The sequence below is a fragment of the Schistocerca cancellata genome, chromosome 10 (genome assembly GCF_023864275.1).
Source record: "Schistocerca cancellata isolate TAMUIC-IGC-003103 chromosome 10, iqSchCanc2.1, whole genome shotgun sequence".
In the NCBI taxonomy this organism is placed as follows: Eukaryota; Metazoa; Arthropoda; class Insecta; order Orthoptera; family Acrididae; genus Schistocerca; species Schistocerca cancellata.
The window spans coordinates 106,878,094-106,902,834 of NC_064635.1; positions in this window are offsets into that span (position 1 = coordinate 106,878,094).

Sequence of the window (24,741 nt, forward strand, 5' to 3'; positions counted from 1 at the left end):
AGGGGTAATATGTTTTTCTGTACTTATACATCACGTTCAGATTACACTGAACCCATCATTACAATTATAAATACAAATCTACACTCAAACCACAATGTTGTGCATTTAAGTGAAACTGTCATCTGATATAATAAAAGAACAGGAGTCCTAACACTATATGACGTACAGTATACAATAATAGCCCTGGATAATCGAAAGGCTGACACTCACAAAATCAGGAATGTAATTTATTTTTGTTGGCATTGTTAACTTCAAAGGCATATGATGGGATTAGAAGACAAGCAATATGGTGGCCAAAGTGAGTGCTAAAACATAGCTTAAATTGGTAATGTAATTCTCATGGGACTAAATGTGTTAAAACTCAAGTGCTTGTTTAAAATATATTGAAAGGAAGCAAAATATAAACCACAGAAGAACCCTCCATAAGGAGAAGCAGTAATTCCAAATCAACATTAAACAGTGAACCTATGATTTCTTAAGGAATCAAACACACAAGTTTTTAAATTATTTGTAAAGCAATCAGATGTTTGCAGCAGTTTAAATTTGTTAAATATCTGAATCACAGGTAAAAATAAAAACAATTAGATAATGTTTGAACTGATGTTTGAGGTCAGTAAGTTTTCTCAGTATGAAACATTTCATGAATATAGTCTGTGTAATTTGCCAATCATGAGCAACACTGACTGAAAACACCATCATGTCCATATTACAGTCAAACTGTGTTAAACCTTTGACCTAGCATTATACCTGTTAATGAGTAGATCAAAACAGGTATTTAATGTTTTACTGAATATAAAAATATATATGAAATGTTGAAATTCAAATTCTTGTTGCCCCTGGAAGCTATTCCATAGCCACCATGCATCTGGTGCTGGGTATCATGAACCAGATTAGTCATTTGGTAGTATTGATGGAATACTGTTTGGGCATACAATAAATACTGACCTAGATCCTTTACTGTCTCTGATTTAGGATAATGATGTACGTGCAGTTGTGAACAGTGCAGAGCAGTGGTTTCTAATCCATGGTAAGTGGACTGCAGTGTGGCAATGGGCACCAGCTACTTGAAGTCAAATATTTAACACAATAATTCATTTTTAAAGTAATCAGACTATTCAAGCTGTTTTATGCTAGGGTGTTTGATTCTTTAAGGGATCAGATGTTTACTGGTACATTTTTAACATGTTGATGATAATGTACAGAACATACATGAAGAAATTAGAGATTTATGGAAACTCCACTTCAGCGACTTGCTTGTATTTAAAATATTGATGTGATAACCATGCATCAGGTTATTACTTTACAACAAACTGTTATGAATGAACGACTTTATGGACATCACATAACAAAAATTTTTGTGAACATGCAATAACACAAACAAATTTAGTGAGACTTGAGTTAGTCAGTATTCTGTCATTCACAAATTGATCACTTATTTATTATTGTCAAATGAGGTTTGGAGCTACAACTCCATTTTCACCAACTGTATGGATCTAAAGAGCATTAAATTTGCTTCAGTTTTTCACCCAACACATAAAAATGCAGTTGTTACATTTAAGGAGGTGAATTATACCTCATGTGGAATAGTGGCAGAATGCAAGAGCAATGACACAATAATGCCTACTAACATTACTTGCATTTGACCACACAACTTACGTTTTCTGCATTGGTGAAATACTTCCACATTTTTTCTTACATTCTGAAAAGACGTTGTGACAATAGAGCACAACTAATGGTGCACATTTGACCTATTTTAAAATGATGCGATGGAAGTTGCAATGGATGCACTGTTATTTTCATTCATATAATATGTAAAAATATGTAAGAAATTAAAAAAATACTTGGATTAGTGGCCTTTAACAATATTAGTTCAAGTGCTTACATATTCAGCATGAAATTTTACATGCTAATTTAGACACAGAGTAGCTCTCTCTCTCTCTCTCTCTCTCTCTCTCTCTCTCTTTGGCTATGAGTATATAGTGTTCAGACTAAGATTACTCGCTGACTCCTCATAACAAATTGGGAAACAACTTACACATTTGAGGTGCCAGGCCATTGCTGGTATCTTGCACTGTATTTCTTGTAAGCAGTCTGCTTTATGGTAAGGCTGAAGTAATAGTCCATTAATACTTAATAACGTGCCATGAGTAACTACTCTGTTGAAGAGTGCCAGAGAATGCATGTGTGTAGATAGGCACCCACATTTTATTCATTACCCTGGCTATTATAATGCTGAAGGGCATGTTAGCAAAGCTGAGACACATACATTACTGCATCAAGCACGCTACTTGGCAGGTAGAGCTTCTTATCTGTCACATTTCTATCACACTGTTATGGAAGGAAGTTGCCCTATAGGCAGCTGACATCTTTTCCCCAGGTGAAGGAGAGCAGGTGTACATCTGGTTGAAACTCTTCATATTCCTACTTGCAGGGATGCAGAACAATCTCCTGTGACAAACAGTTGTAATTCTCCAAGTAGTAGACACCAATATGAAAATGAGGATTGGTGCCGACATCAGTGAGGTCTAGGATGACAGACCTTTGAATATGGTACCAATTGAGATGCTGTGTGCTGAAAGGAGATTGCCTTGGGAAGAAGAACATCAGTATCTCATACTTTCAGCAGTGTTACTCCACAGCATAGTGTACTCATATTCACTTTTGGTCTCTTCTTCACATCTGCCAGCCACAAATTACATTCTTCATTAGTCATCTCCATCCTGTTGCCCACTGTTACTGGTATTTTAGAACAGGAGCCTGCTCTGTCGCTTCTGTATTTAATCACTAGCGATCGAGGTCACTTCAGTGTTGTGCACCACTCCATCATTGACCATGTGGTATGGTGGAAAAATTCCTCATTGTGGTTTTCAGTGGAAACACATACAAGTCCAGCAACAGTTAATATTTGATGTGTTTTACACCGTACTACAGAGTGTGCATACTTATGCAGTAGGCTCATTTTCCATTCCGCTTACTTCATGTTGACAAACATATCTAACTCTGGGTACATTTCGTTCCAAAACCAGAGCTGAGTGAGAGTGATATCATATGAACACTGGTCTATGACCTGTTTCAACATCACCACCCCTTACTTGTAATTCATATCTGAGGATTATTATTTTCAAGATATTGAGGACAATTTTTACATGGTCATGTTAACAGCCTTATATAATCCACAGCATTGAAGACCGAGCTTTGTGCTGTGCATTTGCTCCACAAGAAATGCTGGCTTCACCACACCTGAACATGCCCTCCTCCCCCTTCCACATAATGATTAGAGAAAGAAAATGAAAGACACCCTCTGGCCTCGCAACCTAATACCATCGGGGTCGAAAAAACAAGAGTTGGCCAAGGGAGGCCGAGAGGAAAGGTGATAGTACAGTAGTCTGACAAATAAGTGGAAGCAGTGTCAGACTTAGTTAACAGCTTAATAGCTGTCAGTCATGTGGCAGTATTTTCAAAGATTGTCAAGGACCATATGACAAAAAGAAAATTGTATGAGGCATTAGATATTCTCATGGATAGCAAAATTTCATGAATGAGTAACAGCACTGTTACTCATTAAACATAAATTTACAACATACACTCACTGCTCACATGTTATCTTGTATTCCACAATGGAATTTATGTGCTTTTGCACAATCACAGTTACATGCACATATATCGTAGCTATAAACAGAAACAGGGATGTGTGGTGTAACAGACGACAAGTGGTCTGCTGCATGCGCCATCTATCACCCCTGGCCTAGCACAAATTCTAATTAAATGATAAAATTGAGTTGCGGGTTAGGATTTCTTAGTTATGTGCATAAATACTGTGGAAGTATTTGGTTTTTATTTGTGCAGATAATTCTAAAACCGAGCAGGCAACCGGCGCGGACTTTCGTTGACGCAGCAAGTAGCGGGCCGCCATGGAGCAAACACAGTGAGGCTGGTGATGTTGCTCCATGGAGATCCAGAGTCACGGCGATGGGATACTCCGACATGGTTGTTGGAGTTCTGAGGAAAAAAACGAAGAATGTATAATGAGGAACTTTGTTTATAACAGCAAAAGTAGGAAGAAGCAATTTAATGGCTGGTAGCGCAGTAGGCGGTACCTCAAGAGCTGACTGTACATAGGTATCAGAAATAAATCGCTGTAACTATTGATAAAAGGAGTTTTGAATAAGAGTTATTACGAGAAGCAGTCAGACAGCGTCAGTTACTGGTGAATGATCGCCATAGGTGACATTTCTTCATCAGCTGTGCTGTCCCCTCTTTCACTCGACAGATTTAGTCAACATTAAGACAGAGTCAAACTATGCAAATAATAAAATTCATCAATGGGGTGGGGACAGTGAAAGTTGGTCAACAACATGATGAATTAGTGACTATGGCATACGTCTTTCTGTGGAGAGGTAAGCTATAGATCATGTGTGCTTGTACACTCCTGGAAATGGAAAAAAGAACACATTGACACCGGTGTGTCAGACCCACCATACTTGCTCCGGACACTGCGAGAGGGCTGTACAAGCAATGATCACACGCATGGCACAGCGGACACACCAGGAACCGCGGTGTTGGCCGTCGAATGGCGCTAGCTGCGCAGCATTTGTGCACCACCGCCGTCAGTGTCAGCCAGTTTGCCGTGGCATACGGAGCTCCATCGCAGTCTTTAACACTGGTAGCATGCCGCGACAGCGTGGACGTGAACCGTATGTGCAGTTGACGGACTTTGAGCGAGGGCGTATAATGGGCATGCGGGAGGCCGGGTGGACGTACCGCCGAATTGCTCAACACGTGGGGCATGAGGTCTCCACAGTACATCAATGTTGTCGCCAGTGGTCGGCGGAAGGTGCACGTGCCCGTCGACCTGAGACCGGACCGCAGCGACGCACGGATGCACGCCAAGACCGTAGGATCCTATGCAGTGCCGTAGGGGACCGCACCGCCACTTCCCAGCAAATTAGGGACACTGTTGCTCCTGGGGTATCGGCGAGGACCATTTGCAACCGTCTCCATGAAGCTGGGCTACGGTCCCACACACTGTTAGGCCATCTTCTGCTCACGCCCCAACATCGTGCAGCCCGCCTCCAGTGGTGTCGCGACAGGCGTGAATGGAGGGACGAATGGAGACGTGTCGTCTTCAGCGATGAGAGTCGCTTCTGCCTTGGTGCCAATGATGGTCGTATGCCATGCAGGTGAGCGCCACAATCAGGACTGCATACGACCGAGGCACACAGGGCCAACACCCGGCATCATGGTGTGGGGAGCGATCTCCTACACTGGCCGTACACCACTGGTGATCGTCGAGGGGACACTGAATAGTGCACGGTACATCCAAACCGTCATCGAGCCCATCGTTCTACCATTCCTAGACCGGCAAGGGAACTTGCTGTTCCAACAGGGCAATGACCATCCGCATGTATCCCGTGCCACCCAACGTGCTCTAGAAGGCGTAAGTCAACTACCCTGGCCAGCAAGATCTCCAGATCTGTCCCCCATTGAGCATGTTTGGGACTGGATGAAGCGTCGTCTCACGCGGTCTGCACGTCCAGCACGAACGCTGGTCCAACTGAGGTGCCAGGTGGAAATGGCATGGCAAGCCGTTCCACAGGACTACATCCAGCATCTCTACGATCGTCTCCATGGGAGAATAGCAGCCTGCATTGCTGCGAAAGGTGGATATACACTGTACTAGTGCCGACATTGTGCATTCTCTGTTGCCTGTGTCTATGTGCCTGTGGTTCTGTCAGTGTGATCATGTGATGTATCTAACCCCAGGAATGTGTCAATAAAGTTTCCCCTTCCTGGGACAATGAATTCACGGTGTTCTTATTTCAATTTCCAGGAGTGTATTTTCACTTGCCTATCTGTTATCAGCAGCTTCTGTCAACCATGACAAGACTAAAACACAAGGGACAGTCAGTTCTTTCAAATACTACATGAACACAGTAGGACACTTTCTCACCTCTTACTTCCACAGCTCAGAAGCCACTGTGACACTGATGCATTTGGTGCTTCAACACGAGTGACAGTGCATGTTGATGACATCGTTCATTATAACAATGCCATGGCTATTATATTATTCAACTTTACATTTGTATCACTGCATGTTGTTTTTGTTGTTGTTGTGGTCTTCAGTCCTGAGACTGGTTTTATGCAGCTCTCCATGCTGCTCTAACCTGTGCAAGCTTCTTCATCTCCCAGTACTTACTGCAACCTACATCCTTCTGAATCTGCATAATGTATTCATCTCTTGGTCTCCCTCTATGATTTTTACCCTCCACACTGACCTCCAATACTAAAGTGGTGATCCCTTGATGCCTCAGAACATGTCCTACCAACTGATCCCTTATTCTGGTCAAGGTGGGCCACAAATTTCTCTTCTCCCTAATTCTATTTAATATCTCCTCATTAGTTATGGGATCTACCCATCTAATCTTCAGAATTCTTCTGTAGCACCACATTTCAATAGCTTCTATTCTCTTCTTGTCCAAACTATTTATCGTCCATGTTTCACTCACATGCACGGCCACACTCCATACAAATACTTTCAGAAACGACTTCCTGACACCTAAATCTATACTCAATGTTAACAAATTTCTCTTCTTCATAAATGCTTTCCTTGCCATTGCCAGTCTACATTTTATATCCTCTCTAGTTTGACCATCATCAATTTTTTTGCTCCCCAAATAACAAAATTCCTTTACTACTTTAGGTGTCTCATTTCCTAATCTAATTCCCTCAGCATCACCTGACTTAATTTGACTACATTCCATTACCCTCATTTTGCTTTTTGTGATGTTCATCTTATATCCTCCTTTGAAGACACTGTCCATTCTGTTCAACTGCTCTTTCAGGTCCTTTGATGTCTCTGACAGAATTACAATGTCATTGGCGGACCTCAAAATTTTTATTTCTTCTCCATGGATTATAATTCATATTCTGAATTTTTTTTGTTTCCTTTAGTGCCTGCTCAATATACAGATTGAATAACATCAGGGATAGGCTACAATCCTGTCTCACTCCCTTCCCAACTGCTGCTTCCCTTTCATGCCCCTCGACTCTTATAACTGCCATCTGGTTTCTGTACAAATTGTAAATAGCCTTTCGCTCCCTGTATTTTACCCCTGCCACCTTCAGAATTTGAAAGAGTATTCCAGTCAACATTGTCAAAACGTTTCTCTTAGTCTACAAATGCTAGAAACGTAGGTTTTCCTTTTGTTAATCTATTTTCTAAGATAATTCATAGGGTTATTATTGCCTCACGTGTTCCACCATCTCTACAGAATTCAAACTGATTTTCCCCGAGGTCGGCTTCTACCAGTTTTTCCACTCATCTGTAAAGAATTCGTGTTAGTATTTTGTAGCTGTGGCTTATTAAACTGATAAATCGGTAATTTTTACATCTGTCAACACCTGCTTTCTTTGGGATTGGGATTATTATATTCTTCTTGAAGTCTGAGGGTATTTCGCCTGTCTCATACATCTTGCTCACTAAATGGTAGAGTTTTGTTAGGCCTGGCTCTCCCAAGGCTGTCATTAGTTCTAATGGGATGTTGTCTACTCCCGGGGCCTTGTTTCAACTTAGATCTTTCAGTGCTCTGTCAAACTCTTCACGCAGTATCATATCTCCCATTTACTCTTCATCTACATTCTCTTCCATTTCTATAATATTGTCCTCAAGAACATCGCCCTTGTATAGACCCTCTATATACTCCTTCCACCTTTCTGCTTTCCCTTCCTTGCCTAGTACTGGGTTTCCATCTGTGCTCTTGATATTCATGCAAGTCATCCTCTTTTCTCCAAAGGTCACTTTAATTTTCCTGTAGGCAGTATCTATCTTACCCTCAGTGATAAATCCTTACATTTGTCCTCTAGCCATCCCTGGGTAGCCATATTGCACTTCCTGTCGATCTCATTTTTGAGACGTTTGTATTCCTTTTTGCCTGCTTCATTTACTGCATTTTTTTATTTTCTCCTTTCATCAATTAAATTCAATATCTCTTCTGTTACCCAAGTATTTCTACTAGCCGTCGCCTTTTCACCTACTTGATCCTCTGCTGCCTTCACTATTTCATCCCTCAAAGCTACCCATTCTTCTACTGTATTTCTTTCCCCCATTCCTGTCAATCATTCCCTGATATTCTCCCTGAAACTCTATACAACCTCTGCTTCTATCAGTTTATCCAGGTCCCATCTTGTTAAATTCCCACCTTTTTGCAGTTTCTTCAGTTTTAATCTACAGTTCATAACCAATAAATTGTGGTCAGATTCCACATCTGCCCCTGGAAATGTCTTACAATTTAAAACCTGGTTCCTAAATCTCTGTCTCACCATAATATAATATATGTGAAACCTTTTAGTATCTCCAGGGCTCTTCCATGTATACAACCTTCTTTTATGATTCTTGAACTAAGTGCTAGCTATGATTAAGTTATGCTCTATGCAAAATTCTACCAGGCAGCTTCCTCTTTCATTCATTGTCCCCATTCCATATTCACCTACTATGTTTCCTTCTCTTCCTTTTCCTACTACCAAATTCCAGTCACCCATGACTATTAAATTTTCGTCTCCCTTCACTATCTGAATAATTTCTTTTATGTCATCATACATTTCATCAATCTCTTCGTCATCTGCAGAGCTAGTTGGCATATAAACTTTTACTACTGTAGTAGGCATTGGCTTCGTGTATGTCTTGGCCACTATAATGCGTTCACTATGCTGTTTGTAGTAGCTTACCTGCACTCCTATTTTTTTTTATTCATTATTATACCCACTGCTGCATTACCCCTATTTGATTTTGTATTTATAACCCTGTATTCACCTGATCAGAAGTCTTGTTCCTCCTGCCACCGAACTTCGCTAATTCCCACTATATCTAACTTTAACCTATCCATTTCCCTTTTCAAACTTTCTAACCTACTTGCCCGATTAAGGGATCTGACATTCCATGCTGCGACCCATAAAACACCAGTTTTCTTTTTTCTGATAACGACGTCCTCCTGAGTCTGGTGATTCACAATGGCACACACAGGGACACATTGAATTTGTGTTAATGAGTGGTGGATGAAGTACCAGAGTGATTGCTGCTGACTTCAATGTCCGGCATCCTGAGAGAAATGGTGTTTCACACATGACACTATACAAGTTACTTGACAAGCCATTCATTGGACATCGAAGAACAACCACTGATGACAAGATAGTAAGAAATTTTGTCGCTCTTTGTGGTAAGTGCACATCACATCATGCACTGGTTATCAGTAACATCTTGTGTCAAGGTTTAAAGCTGTGTGTGTTGCACACACACACACCAGTGGCACCTGTATTAGCTACAGTCTCAGTATCATATCTGAGGGTGATTCTGATTGGCAGGTGCAATTTGTGGACTGGGCTTTTTATCAGTGTGATAGGAATCCAAACTTCGTATGACAGGTGTTGTTGAGTGACAAAGTTAATTTTTATCTACAAGGAGAAGTAAATCATTTATACTTGTCAGATGCTAACACTCTGGTGCATGGATCCCTAGACATGTGCTAATGTTCAAAAATTGATGATCTGATATGGGATTTGGGCCAAGAATCGTGGGTCCAGTGTTTATTGGTGGAACCTTGAACGGGGTGAAGTATCTTAATATGATTCATGGTTATATGGTTCCAACACTGATGAATCAGATGGTGATTCCCCAACCACCTTCCAATGAGAATGTGCACCTCCCCAATAAGCCACTGAAGTCAGACTGTTTCTGGCTGAAATATTTTGGAGGTCACTGGATAAGTAGGAGTGGTTTTATTGAATGGCCACCACAGTGCCCTGATCTTACTGCTGGAGCCTCAGATCCTGTGATGTGTGCAGCATGACTCGCAAAACTGGACTGGCACAATGGACGTCATATTGAGCATATGCTGTAATGCTGACTTTGACAAGTGTCCCAAAATTTCATAGATCATAACTCCTACACAAATAAAGGTATCTTACAACAGATTTCACATGTTTATTCCTGAGAAAGAAGCAGTTCAGAATGATGTCACACATAATCCTCTCCCCATCTGTTATTTTAAATTTTAACTGTTTAAAAATGCACCTGAATAGTAACAGGTTTTTCACATAGTATTTTTCATTGCTTCACATTTCAGAGCTTTGTAACATGATGAAAAAGGAAAATGCTGTTACTATGAACAAGTAATTTCCTGTTCTTCCCAAATGGTACCAGACTTCACAAACCCCAGCATCCCATAGTACCTGTGAAGATAGTGGTAAGGAAGACAAATGGTCTGCTTTGGTTTACTGGGAGCATATTAGGTAAGTGCGGTTCATCTGCAAAGAAGACTGCATGTAGAACAGTAGTATTACCTACACTTTAGTACTGTTCAACTGAGTGGGATTTGCATGAGATTGGACTGAAGTACGACATCGAAGCAATTCAGAGGCAGGCTGCTGGATTTGTTACTGGTGGGTCTGATCAGCATGCAAGAGTTATGGGTATGCTTTGGGAACTCAAATGGGAGTCCCTGAATGGAAGAAGACATGCACTTCTAACAACATGACAGTTAAGAGAACTGACATTTGAAGCTGACTGCAGAACTATCCTACTGATGCCAACAAATATTTCATGAAACAACATATGAGAAATTAGGACTCATATGGAGAAATATACTCAGTTTTTTTCCCCTCACTCCATCTGAGACTGGATCAAGAAAGGTAACTACTAGTAGTGGTACAATATACCCTACACGAAGCACTGTGCAGTGGTTTGCTGAGGATGCAGATATACTTCGAACAATGCAGGTAATAGGGAGTTCAAATAAACCCACTCTGTTTCTGCACAAATGGAGTAATTATTCTTGCAAATCACCCTCTTAAATTCTTTTCTTCCAGAAAACCAAATTTAGTATCTGTATTGAGCCTACCATTGTCATTTGATTCACAATCACATATCAGTTTTCGTTTTCTGGTTCCCACATACATGGTGGATTTACATTTGCCTTGAAACACTGATATTCACTTATGTGTTTTTGCAAACAAATTACATTATAGTATTGCATTAGGTGAGCACTTGAAAATCATAAGTTTTTCAAAATTTTTGTGTGGTAAGATTACAAATTATCCGACTACTGCAAATACAATGGCAGGTTGGCTAGTGCAAATAATTTCTGTTCATTTGCACATTTCATAAATAAGAAGACTGGTCAATCTAAGGATACAATCTCACCTGTCCACTTTTACCAGTGACTGAGTGTGATTATTTTTCAGCATTGTTACCAGAATTGATCAGCATCCTTTGGTTTGAAGCTGGGTGATGTGTTTCAACCAAAGCTTTTGTCAACTGTGGCAATTGTAGCTTCTGATCTCTAAACCTGCATTATCAGATGGAGAGTTGGACTCCCATTCATAGGAAGGGGTGCACTTCTCAAAGTAAGTGGCTACTTGGTTAACCAAGCACTTGTGGAGTGTACATAAGGGTCTTAATCTAGGCGGTCATTTGAGGTCCTCTGGTGAGCACTTGGCAGTTGATTTGCAGATAGTCTAATCAGACTGCTTCCAGAATAAGGATATTTTAAACTGCCAAAATTCAACCAGTGTGTTGTCGAAGTTAAGTTTCTGAATTTACTCCTCTCCAGAAATTTCTCACACTTAAATTATTCTTGGGATTGAGAGGTGAAAAACTTGCAGCAGAAAGGTCTGAAATATTTAACGACGCATGGAAAATTTATTGCAAAGGCATTGGACACCATAGGAGGGAGTGTTCATTGATGTTCACAAAAGTATTAAACCATTTAGGATGGAAAGGTGTAGCTGAAGTTACCTTGACATGAGTAGCAGGCCTAGGTGAAAAGTAATTTATCAGGTGTTTTTACTGGACAGCTGATTCCACCACCGTAGTATTAGAAACATTCAAGGACGACTACGCTCAGTAGCATAGAAAATTCACATCTTTCATTAGCTGGAGGCAACTTTTGCTGTTTAAGATTAGACTGGTGCATCGATGGACTGACTGTAGTGGTTAGCAACAACCCAGCTTGTGAAGTGTTTTGAACATTTTCCAGAAACTGTCTTGAGCAGCTAGTTCAACAGCCAAAATATAATGGAAATATTTTAGACCTTTTCAACTTAAGATCAAACTGTTGAAGATATTTTCATTCACTATTGCATTACGATCTTATATTCAGGGGTCTCATTGATGATGAAAGTGTGTGCTGAATAGAAGCATGTAATAAAGTAATGCATGGTTTTCACTCTAGAAACTTTTCCAAAAAGCTCTTGAAATTGAATGGGTGTGGTGTTGACAGCTTCCAACTTATTTACTTCCTTATGAGATTTGTCGGTAATAATCAATGACAGAAATAGCTGTGTGGTGGCTACACCACAGAAACGCGTGAAGGGTGTGATTGCAGCACAGCTGACAAGTCACTGGTGCCAAGCATGCGTTTGGCCACACACACACACACACACACACACACAGCTTTTCCATTATGTCAAAGTCTGGCAACAGTGTGTAACTTGCAGGTCGACAAGGCACAGAACAGGCGGGCAGTGTGAGCTGGTCAATGTGACATGACACACGTTTCCGACATTTCTCGTCGCAAACCATGTGGGTCAAACTAATGAGTCTCCCCAGAAATGCATACATGAAGACGTGTGAATTCATTAATTTCATAGTGGGCATCCATTCATTTCGTGGTGCTTTTTCTACCTTCTGCGAAGGTCACGGCACTCCGTGGGATGTGATGAAAAGTGAACTTCCAGAGATGCAGCCTTTTACTCTCTCAGTTCACACAGTCAACCCATGGCTTGCCACTGGAGTGTAAAACCTTCTGAAACACTGATATGACCTAACTGCAAGTACAACGTGGTTATATAAATGGACATTAATGACAGATGTTTGGACCAACTTGCGAGATATGGAAAAATGTGTCATTGACAAAAATGACTCTCATCATTTCCAGTCACCAAGTCTGTCCCACGAGCATCATGTATGGGCATGCCAGTAAAGCCTGTTCACTGCACGCTTATGTGTAGGCACTGCTAACTACATACCCCATCACTGGTGACTCTGAAGTGATCTGAGACTAAATGTGATGATAAATGATCATCGGTTCAAAATGGTCAAATGGATTTGAGCACTATGGGACTTAACAGCTCAGGTCATCAGTCCCCTAGAACTTATAACTACTTAAACCTAACTAACCTAAGGACATCACACACATCCATGCCGGAGGCAGGATTTGAACCTGCGACCGTAGCGGTCACGCGGTTCCAGCCTGTAGTGCCTAGAACCGTTCGGCCACTCCGGCTGGCTGATCATCGGTATGACTTGACTAAGCTAAGATGGTGACAAGCCCTGCTCGCAAACAACCACAGGCTGTAGAGGGAGCTACAATCATGCCCTACACAAACCGGCATCGTGCAGCCGCAGACAGCCAAAGAAAATTTTGGGGCACGAAACTCCACCATACTGATGCCTCCTACAATTGTGGGAGCACCCACAAGCACTGAATGGGTGCTGGGCAGGCTACATCCTTTTCGGCCCTGCGACCTTCTAATATGGTTTGGCCAAACAGAGGCTGTCTTCATGAGCATCTGCGTAGCCTGTGACCTTGCAAAATTTGAGCTTGTAATTAACCAACTGTACCAAAAATGCATGGCTTCAGTGCAGGATATAACACTGACCTACCAATGCATTCATCATATAAACAACTGCAGGAAGAGCTGATCCAGCGGATCTCATCATGGAAAAATCAATGGGTGCACTTAGTGCTAGGACAAGAGAAATGCTCCAGCTCTGCCTGCCTCTGGCGAGCCCAGTACACACAGTCTCAACTTATCACCAAACTCTATCAGCTGCTGGACCACTCCCACATGCAGCCACAGTATACGCTGTCAATCTTCTGCAGGTGCAGTTTCTCCTGTGATTTGTGCATATGCAACAGCTTCCACTCACCCCGCAGCTGCTGTGGGTGCCACCACTGCAGCTCCACTCACCTTTCCAATGGGCGATGATTGCTTGTCTTTCATTGAGAGCCCACAAGCTCAATTCAGGAAAAAAGGGGAATCTAAGAATTTAAATGGAAAAAGAAAATGACGAATCATCAGATTCAGATAGCTCTCCAACAAAGAGGAGATGATGTGATGACACAGTGCCAGCCCATCATCAGGTGTCTGGCAGCTGCTCAACCTCTGCAGAGAGGTCAATTGGAGCGGATTCCCACTAGCCAGCTATGGAGTTCCTCTCCCTGAGGGGGGATCTGGGTGGCGGCTGCACCACAGAGACACTTAAAGAGCCTAACTACAGCACAGCTGACAAGCACAGAGTGCCAGCAATCACACTGCCCAAGCGCACAACTTTCCCAGTATGCCAAATTTTGGCAATAGTGCATTGTGCTCTGGCTCTCACAGGATGAAGCATGCGGGCAGTGTGAGCTGGTCAACATCACACAAAATATCTCTGATCTTCCTCAGTGCCAACCACATGGGTTAACATGGCTCCCCACAAAAACATATGCAGTCTTGCACATTTGCTCAATTCATGGCATGCATCCGTTCATTTAGTGATGCTTTTTTCCCACCCATGAAAGTCACAAGCCTCCATCGGCTGCACTAAAAACTGTACTTTCAGAGACGCAGCCTTTGCGGTCCATGCAGTCATGCCACGGCTCACCACTGGAGCGTATAGCCTCTGCTATCATTGATTGAGCCATATTGTCAGTGCAATGCACCTGTACAGACAGATATTAATGACAAATGTTATCTGTAACATCTTGCAAGGTATGGCAAAATAAATGGGTATCACTAATGAAAATGACTCTTCATTTCCCCTCATGAAGCCTGTCCCCTGAGCATAGTAAGTGGGTGCAGCCATGAAGCCAAATCATTCCAAGTTTATGACTAAGTGATTATAACTTTGTCCTCACTTCAGTTGCACTAGAAGCAGTAATCACCAGCCGTCCTTCCATTGGCCTAAGTGTTGCACAGAAAAAAGTGATGTATTTTCATAAAAATGTATCACCTACATATTGATGCAAAGAATTTAATAGGTAATAAAACTCAATACAAACAAAATGAAATCTTATCTGCTTGACAAATAATTCTACTCTCTACAAATAGTTAAGAATACATATAGTCTTAAAGATCTCAATAGCGAGTGAGAATACTATTTCCTATAGTGTGTGTGGGTGCTAACCTTCCTACCACTATATATGTGTTGGTGCTCAACTACTGAGGTCATTAGCGCCCAGTCACAATTGTTAGAGCACATAGAATCTAGTAAAACTCAAGGGCTGGGAGGGAGGGGGAGGGGGGGGGGGGACACACCAGAAAGTTCTTACAAAGATGCAGATAAAATAAGTGAAAGAGTTAGATGTCTTTGGACAAGCCAGTCAAAGTAATGAAATGAAGAACACGAGCAGCCACTTGAGCGTCATCAGCTAAAATATCCTGTAAAGTAGATGGCAGAGACAGGACAACACGAGATTGACTAAAACGAGGACACCGTTAATGCATGACTGCAAGGGCACTGTGGGGCTGGGTCACCGGAGAGCAGGTAGCGGTGGCTAAACCGGCAATGCCCAATCCGCAACCTGGTCAGAAGGACCTCTTCTCGCCGAGATGGTCGGGAGGAGGTTGTCCAAGCAGTTGGGAATGGTTTTACTGCCCGGAGCTTGTTTCCTTGAAGTGATGACCAAGTATCCCACCACAACGATACAAGCCTCTTACAAACAACCCCACTAACGTCAGATGACGGGACACAATGGGAGGCTGGCCGAGGCAAGAGGACTGCAGCCTTGGCTGCAGCATCAGCAGCCTCATTCCCACTCCTACAAGGCCGGGAACCCACAGAAAGCTGACAGGAGAGCCACCATCATCAAAAGAATGGAGGGACTGCTGGATCCGTTGCACCAAGAGATGGACCGGATATGGAGCTCCAAGGCTCTGAAGAGCACTGAGTGAATCAGAGCAGAGTGCATACGATGAATGGCAGTGGTGGCGGGCATACTGAACGGCCTGATGGAGAGCAAAAAGCTTGGCCGTAAAGCTGGAACACTGGTCGAGGAGCCGGTATTTAAAGGTGACGGCCCCGACGACAAAGGCACAGCCGACACCATCGTCAGTTTTGGAGCCATCAGTGTAAATAAAGATGTGACTGGCAAGTCGTGCTCTTTCGGGAGCGAGCTGAGGTCGAGATAAATATTAACCGGAGCCTGAAGCCAAGGTGGTGTCGGGCTCTCACCCTCTCTGACGGTGGTAGGGAGGGCAAAATCCAATTGTTGAAGCAGGCGACGAAAGCGGACTCCAGGGGGCAGCAGGGCAGACACATACAACCCATACTGACGGTCGAGAGAATCGGCGAAGAAGGACTGATAAGAGGGGTGGTCGGGCATTGAGAACAGCCAGCAGGCATACCGACAGAGCAGTACCTCACGCCGGTAGGTCAATGGTAATTCGGCAGCTTCAGCATAAAGACTCTCGACGGGACTAGGGTAGAATGCTCCGGTCTCAAGACGTAACCCTCTATGGTGGATGGAGTTGAGACGGCGTAAGAGGGATGGCCGAGCAGACGAGTAGACGAGGCTCCCATAATCCAGCTTTGATCAGACTATGGACCGATACAAGCGAAGCAGGACAGTGCGATCTGCTCCCCAAGATGAACCACTAAGATCTCTGAGGACATTAAGGGAACGTGTACAATGGGCAGCCAAATAAGAGACGTGCGGAGACCAACAAAGTTTCCTGTCCAATGTGAGCCCTAGAAACTTAGTTGTTTCCACGAATGGGAGAACAACAGGACCGAGATGTAAGGATGGCGGAAGGAATGCTTTATATCGCCAAAAGTTGATACAAACCGCCTTCTCTTCAGAGAACCGGAAGCCATTTGCCATGCTCCATGAATATAGACTGTCTAGACAACGCTGAAGGTAGCACTCCAGGAGGCATGTACTCTGGTCACTGCAGTAGATCGCGAAGTCATCGACAAAGAGAGAGCCTGAGACATTAGGTGGAATGCAATCCATAATTGGATTGATCGCTATGGCCAAAAAGGCTACGCTCAAGATGGAGCCCTGAGGCACTCCGTTCTCCTGGAGGAAGACGTCTGACAATACGGAACCCACATGTACCCTAAACCTTTGATCTATTAAATAGGAATCAATAAAAAGGGGCAGGCGACCGCGTAGACCCCACCTGTGCATAGTGCGGAGGATACCTCCTCTCCAACAGGTATCATAAGCCTTCTCCAAATCGAAGAACACGGCTACCGTTTGGCGCTTTCGCAAAAAGTTGTCCATGATGAATGTCGACAAGGACACGAGGTGGTCAACAGCGGAGCGGTGGCGATGAAAGCCGCATTGAACGTTGGTAAGTAGCCATCAAGATTCAAGAATCCAAACTAACCGAGCGTTAACCATGCGCTCCATCACCTTACAGGCACAGCTTGTAAGAGAAATGGGGCGGTAACTAGAAGGAAGGTGTCTATCCTTCCCGGGTTTGGGTATAGGAACAACGACGGCGTCACGCCAACGCATGGGGACCTGACATTCGGTCCAGACGCGATTGTAGGTACAAAGAAGGAAGCTTTTGCCTGCCGGAGACAGGTGTGCCAGCATCTGAATGTGAATGGCATCTGGCCCCGGAGCAGAGGACTGGGACAGTGCAAGTGCACATTCGAGTTCCCGCATAGTAAAGGGGGCATTATAAGTTTCCAGATTCAGCGAGTGGAAGGAAGGTCGCCGAGCCTCTTCTGCCTCTTTCCTGGGAAGGAAGCCAGGGTGGTAATGGGCGGAGCTTGAAACCTCCGCGAAAAAGCGGCTGAAGGCATTGGAGACATCCACAGGATCAACAAGGTCCTCATTACCTGAAGTCAGGCCAGGTACCAAGGAGTGGGCCTTAATGCCCGACAGCCGGCGCAGGCCACCCCAGACGACAGAAGAGGGAGTAAAACTGTTAAAGGAGCTGGTGAAAGAGGCCAAACAAGCTTTTTTGCTGACTTTGATGACTCTACAGCATTGCGCTAGGAGTCGTTTGTATCCAATACAATTCGCCGACGTATGATGGTGGCGAAAGGTGCGTAAAGCACATTGTCGAGCACGGATAGCGTCTCGACAAGCCTCATTCCACCAGGGGACGGAAACGCGACGTGAAGGAGAGGTAGTACGAGGAATGGAACGTTCGGCAGCATTGATGATAACAGCCGTGAGGTATTTGACCTGACTGTCTCAACTGAGAAAATCGTGGTCCGGAAAGGTCGCCAGGGAGGAGTAAAGTCCCCAGTCAGCTTTCGGTATGTTCCAGCTCGAAGGACGTGGGGATGGGGTGTGGTGCAGGAGATGAACGACACAGGGGAAGTGGTCACTCGAATAGGTGTCGGAAAGGACATACCATTCGAACCGATGGGCAAGAGTGGTAGAACAGATCGAGAGGTCCAAGTGGGAGTAGGTATGAGTAGAGTCCGAGAGGAAAGTCGGGGCGCCAGTATTGAGGCAGACAAGACTGAGATGGTTGAAGACATCCGCTAAGAGGGAGCCTCTCTGACAGGGTGCAGGAGAGCCCCAAAGGGGATGATGGGCATTGAAGTCGCCAAACAATAAAAACGGTGGAGGAAGCTGAACAATCAGGTGCATCATGTCAGCCCAACTAACTGCGGATGACGATGGAGTGTAGACGGTACAAACAGAAAAAGTAAAGGCAGAAAGAGTAATACGGACAGCTATTGCTTGGAGTGGGGTGGTCAGTGGGAGGGGATGGCTATAGACATCGTCCCAAATGAGCAACATGACCCCACCATGAGCTGGAATACCGTCCACAGGACGGAGGTCAGACTGCTCCGAGGTATAGTGGGTAAAAGCAATACGGTCAGTTGGGCGCAACTTGGTTTCCTGGAGACCAAGGACGAGTGGACAGTGCAGGCGGAGCAGCAGTTGTAATTCCTCCCAATTAGATCAAATACCTCTTATGTTCCAATGTAACAAAGCCATCGCTAAGCAGAAAAAAGGGGGAACAAAACGGGTGAAGAGCTGGTCACCTCGACGGCTACGGAGGGGCAGGTTTCGAGGGAACAATGCTACAACCGGCGGGAGGCGGATCCTGTTCCATCAAGTCATCGCCAGCTGCGGCCCCTTTCCCAGGTTTGCGTAGGAGGGGCAGCATCATTCGCTGACGAGAGGCCAGCTGAGCGCCTGGCAGCAGAGCGTCCCGGCGAAACTGAGGACGGCCGGGAGCAGCGGCTCACGGATAGAGCGTCAGACAAAACGCGCAGGGGTGGAGAGGGGGATAAAGACTTCTTCTTGGAGGCCTTCTTGGAAGTCCGATGAGGCACAGGGATGGTGGGCTGGACCCAAAGAAGGTCCTCACGCGCGGGGTCCGTTTTGGAACGCCGGACCTCAGAAGCCGTGGTTCGGAACGTTTCCCCGATGGACGTCTGAGAAGAGGATCGCTTCTCAGGTGGCGGTGGGGAAGGAGGTGGAAGGGTGGCCCCTGAGGCAGAGGGGGCAGGGGCAGCAAGGGAGGAGGATTTGGAAGGGAGGGATTTGGGAGGTGGAGGCATAGACCCTGGATGGGGTGAGGAGGTGGAGGGGGGGACAGGATAGGGGTAAGGATACAGTGGAAGGAGTGGACATGACTGAGGCAAACGAATTTGTCAACGTCACGGGATGGAGGCGGTCATACTTCTTCCTAGCCTCAGAATAAGAGAGATGATCCAAAGTTTTTAATTCTTGAATCTTCTTCTCCATCTGATACGCGGGGCAGCCTAAAGATCTAGGCAAGTGGATGCCAGGACAATTGACGCACCGAGGTGGTGGGGTGCATGTATGTTCCTCACGAAGAGGACATCCACAATCGCCACAAAGGGGCTCAGCCTCACACCGTTACGACATGTGCCCAAAGCGCTAACACCGAAAGCAGCGCATAGGAGGCGGGATGTAAGGGCGTACGTCACACCGGTAGCACATCACCTTTATCTTCTCCGGGAGAACGTCCCCCTCAAAGGCAAGGATAAAGGCCCCGGTGTCATTACGACAGTCTTTGGGGCCGCGCTGGACTCGCCGGACGAAATGCACGCCTCGCCGCTCCAGGTTGGCCCTGAGCTCCTCATCAGATTGCAGCAGGAGGTCCCGATGAAAAATAACCCCCTGCATCCTATTCAGTGCCAGATGCGGGACAATGGATACTGGGATGTCCCCTAGTTGGTCGCACGCCTGGAGCACCACCGACTGTGTGACGGAGGTGGTGTTTATAAGAACGGACCCCGAACGCATTTTACTGAGAGCCTCGATTTCCCCGAAGATGTCCTTGATGTGCTGGACAAAGAACATGGGCTTGGAGGTGGCGAACGTCCCCCCATCGGTCCAAGAACAGACTAAATAGCAGGGGAAGTACTTCGCCCCAAGCCGGCGCGCCTGTCCTTCCTCCCAGGGTGTGGCCAAGGGGGAAAGGGCAGGAGAACCAGAACCAGAACCAGAGACAGTACCTTTCTTTTTAAAAGACTTGGCCGCAGATCGACCTGATACATGTTGACGTTTCATCTGCGAAACGTTCGCCCCGATACCACCCACTCCGACCAGGAGCTCTCCCCACGGGTGCCACCCAGCCTCAGCAAGCGCCACCTGGCAGGATGACCGTTGCCGGGAGTCCTGATGCCCCAAGGAGATGGGCATCTACTCCTTGGCCGACGTGGGGAGGGTGCAGCTCAGGTATCGGCAGTACGATCCCTGTGTTGTCAGGTGGCTACAACCTAGAGGGTACATGATGATCCCCACCACAATGGGCTGGCTACCGTGCTGGATTTCGGGTGCCATGGAAAGTCCATTATTATCGTAGGTGCAGATGGGGATGCACTATGGGCGAAACTTGTGCAACCCATCAGGCGTTTAGGCCCAATTTGAGGAATAACGGGTGTGGTTACAATTCCGTTACAATGCTGAGTGCCAAGATCTTAGTGCACTGAAGACCAGTGATACACCACGTAAGGTGTCCTTCCCCAAAAGGCTCGTACTTCTGTAGAATTTTGAAAAAAGGAGGCCAAACCCCAAGGGGGACCATCACATGGAAGGCCGAAATGGTTGAAACTCTTTTTAGTCGCCTCTTACGACAGGCAGGAATACCTCGGGCCTATTCATACCCCGGACCCACAGGGGGGACTATATATGAGTGGTGCCTTTCTCTTATACAGGCTTTTACAACTGAGTAGACACACAGCATGTTCTCCAGTTCCTATAATTGGTCATCTAGGAGTCTTGTCCAGAAGTTTACCACTTGGATGCAAATAACGCCACAAACCTCAGAGTAATGGATCCTCCCACAAGAAGAGGAAGCCATTTGTGGAAGGGCTATGTCCAGTGCACAGACTGATAAGCAGAACCTGCTTCCAGCTTAGAGGGTGACACAAAGTCTAAAGTGTGTCATGACTGTGCGATCAATTTGGGGAACCACAGTTTAAATGGCTGAAGGTGACAGACAGGTTTCCCACAGACACATGATGAGACAGTTCGAAAATGAGATGACAGCATGCCTAGGGATGGGACTCTGACAAACACCACCATCCCGAAATGCTTCCTTGGCTGCTCTGTTGGCCATGTCGATTCCCTGTATCCTGATGTGTCCAGGTATCCAGTTAAAGATCACGTCCTTGCAACGCTATTGGAGCCACTGTAAGGAGTCATTGTGTGCTAGTTTGTCTTCTTTATTTTTTCATTTGTTGTCCTCTGTGTCGATGTACTAGCTGTAAAAATAGGGGGTGGAAATGCAGTACTGTCTGCTGTAAATGATGAAGCTCACAGGTACACATTTGCATTTAACAGTTGTTTACTTTCACTTCACACAACCTCCCATATACACATTTAATATGGCCAGTGCACTACTGTTTAACTTTCGATAAATCTCATTAACAGTTTTCAGGCAAACATCCACATACTGTTACAATAGTTTAGTGTTGAATATCTATGAGCAGTAAAAATGTAATTCACAGTTCTTCCAGAACAATCAGGTACTTATGGAATAGACATTGTCATTGTTTTAACACATGGCCTAAATTTGTTACACTTATTTCACAGTTAAGTTGAGGCATTATTGTTGATCTAACCAACACGGATTTCTCTTCTTAAACTCAGCCATGGACTGACTGTCTTGGGACCTAAAATTGGGCCCTTATATATCCTCACAATAATAGGTGCTGAAGCTACATATTGTTCGAAGTTAAATTTGAAGAAATTATCATTAACCCTTTAACTGTTCTGGATGTGTTAACACGCGTGCATTTGTACCTGTCCCTGTGTGCTCTGAAGGTGTTTGCCACTAGGTGACCTGTGGGCTACTACTACTACTACTACTACTACTACTACTACTACTACTACTAATATTTTAAGGCACTCAATTACTATACCCAATGTTTCCAAGTGCAGTTTCTCACAGGGAGTGTTGAGATCTAGGTTACTATACTTTTGTGTAAGCGGTGCTAAATATTAAGGATAGCAGTTGTTATAAGAGAAGGAATAGCAGGGAATGGTATACTCCACAGTTAGGGCAAATGAAAAACACTGTTATGCTCTATTCTGGTATGTACAAGAACAGCAAATCTGAACTACATAAAGAATTATATTCCAGAGCTAAGCGTAATTATAGACAGGCTATTAATGGTGCTAAGAAGCTATATAATACAGTCCTCATTGAAAAACCTAGAAATAAATGCAAAAAAGTCTGGAATATAATTAACTTTGTGGCACACACTAAAGGAAAAGATTTTTTCCATATCCCCAGATGAATTCAATAAATTCTGCGTCCAATCTATCGGAGAAATATGCAGCTCAATAGACAAACCTCTAGAAAATGCCTATAACTTCATCGATAACTATTTTGAAAGGCCCCGCCAGAGCATTTTCAACTTCAAAGAGGTGTATACCAATACAATTCTGAAAATAGTTAAAAATTTCAAAGCCTCAGATAGCGTTGATTACTATGATTTATCATGTAACTTATTGAAAGATATTGACTGCATAATTGATCCCTTAACCTACTGGTTAAAAAAATGTCCACATGAAAACAAGTTTTCTGATGTAATAAAAATAGCTAGAGTGGTCTGAGTATATAAGAAAGGTGATAAGAACTGTCTCACTAGTTACAGACCAGTATCGGTAACTCCTGTTTTCTCAAAAATTCTCGAAACAATTATGTATAATCAAGTTAGTATGTATTTAGATAACTTGAACTTAATAAGTGACAAACAATATGGATTCATGAAAGGTAAATCCACAACAGATGCTATGGATTCTCTTGTAAAATTTGTTCTGGATGTGTTTGAGGCTAGGGGATTTGCTCAGGCTAAATTTTGTGATCTGAGCAGAGCGTTTGACTGTGTGGACCATGATACTTTACTGAATAAGCTATCCTATTATGGTTTTGCTAATAGCAGCATAAATATGATTAAATCCTTCCTTGAAAACCGCCAACAAGTTGTATGGATTAACAGGGAGAAGTCAGATCGGATTATTGTTAGGTCTGGCGTGCCACAGGGCTCAGTACTTGGACCTCTATTGTTTTTACATATGATTAATGACCTGCCATCTTTTGTAAACTCTCACACAATAAAGTATGCCAATGACACAACTTTTTTAAATAAAAGCTCAGATTTAAACACACTAAAAAAATATAGTTAAAGATACCCTTGCTCAGAGTTCATTATGGCTTAGCGTGAATGGTTTTCTACTAAATGAAAGTAAGACCCAGGCACTTTCCTTTAGCTTAAGAGAGAATCATGACTTAGAAAGTAGAAAATTTTTAGGTGTTATAGTAGACAACAAGTTGACATGGGAACCACACGTCAAACATTTATCTACCAGGCTCTCAAGAGTTATCTATTTAATTAGAAACATAATAATACATGTCTGTAATAGTTATATAAGATCAGCATATTTTGCTTTCTTTCAAAGTATCATATCATATGGAATCTAATTGTGGGGCAATAGCAGTCACATAAAGGGCATTCTACTTTTACAAAAAAAATTTAGTAAGAATAATAACCGACTCCGATAAGTTAGAACACTGTAAACCCTTGTTTGTTACATTGCAATGCCTTCCGGTAATAAACTTTTACATCTATAATGCTCTATTGTATGTTAGGAACAATATTTCAAATATATCATTAAGAAGGGATGTACATAGCCATAACACCAGGAACAAATCATGTTTAGATGTACCATATCGAAGACTATCCAAGTCACAGAATTCATATTTAGTTCTTGGACTTACGTTGTACAATAAGTTAAGTATAGATTTGAAAGAGTTACCTGTCAATATCTTCAAAGCTAAGTTGTACAGAATACTAGTAAATAATCCTTTCTACACAGTAGATGAATCTTTTGAAACTGAAAATACTGTCTTTCAACACTGTATCTAGCAGATGGCCTTATGTAATCCAAACTAAATTGTATTTAGTAATTAATGTTAAAAATGAGAGTTATCTTGATGTTGTCTATTGCTTTATGAGCTGAACAACAATAAAATTTGATTGATTGACTGGGACAGGGACAGGGACAGGGACAAAAGTGTGCATGTTAACATGTCCAGAGCAGTTAAAGGGTTAAAACTGAGTCATTAAATTAATTGAATACATAAAAAATTGGTTCTATTCAACAGTTTCTACTATGGTGATGGTTAAGCCAATTTAGTTGTTTAAATCATGAAATTAACAAATATTGTTACATAAACAATACTTCTGACAAACTGTTAATTACTGTGGAATTAAATAAGGGGTGGCTTTAATAACTAGTTTTT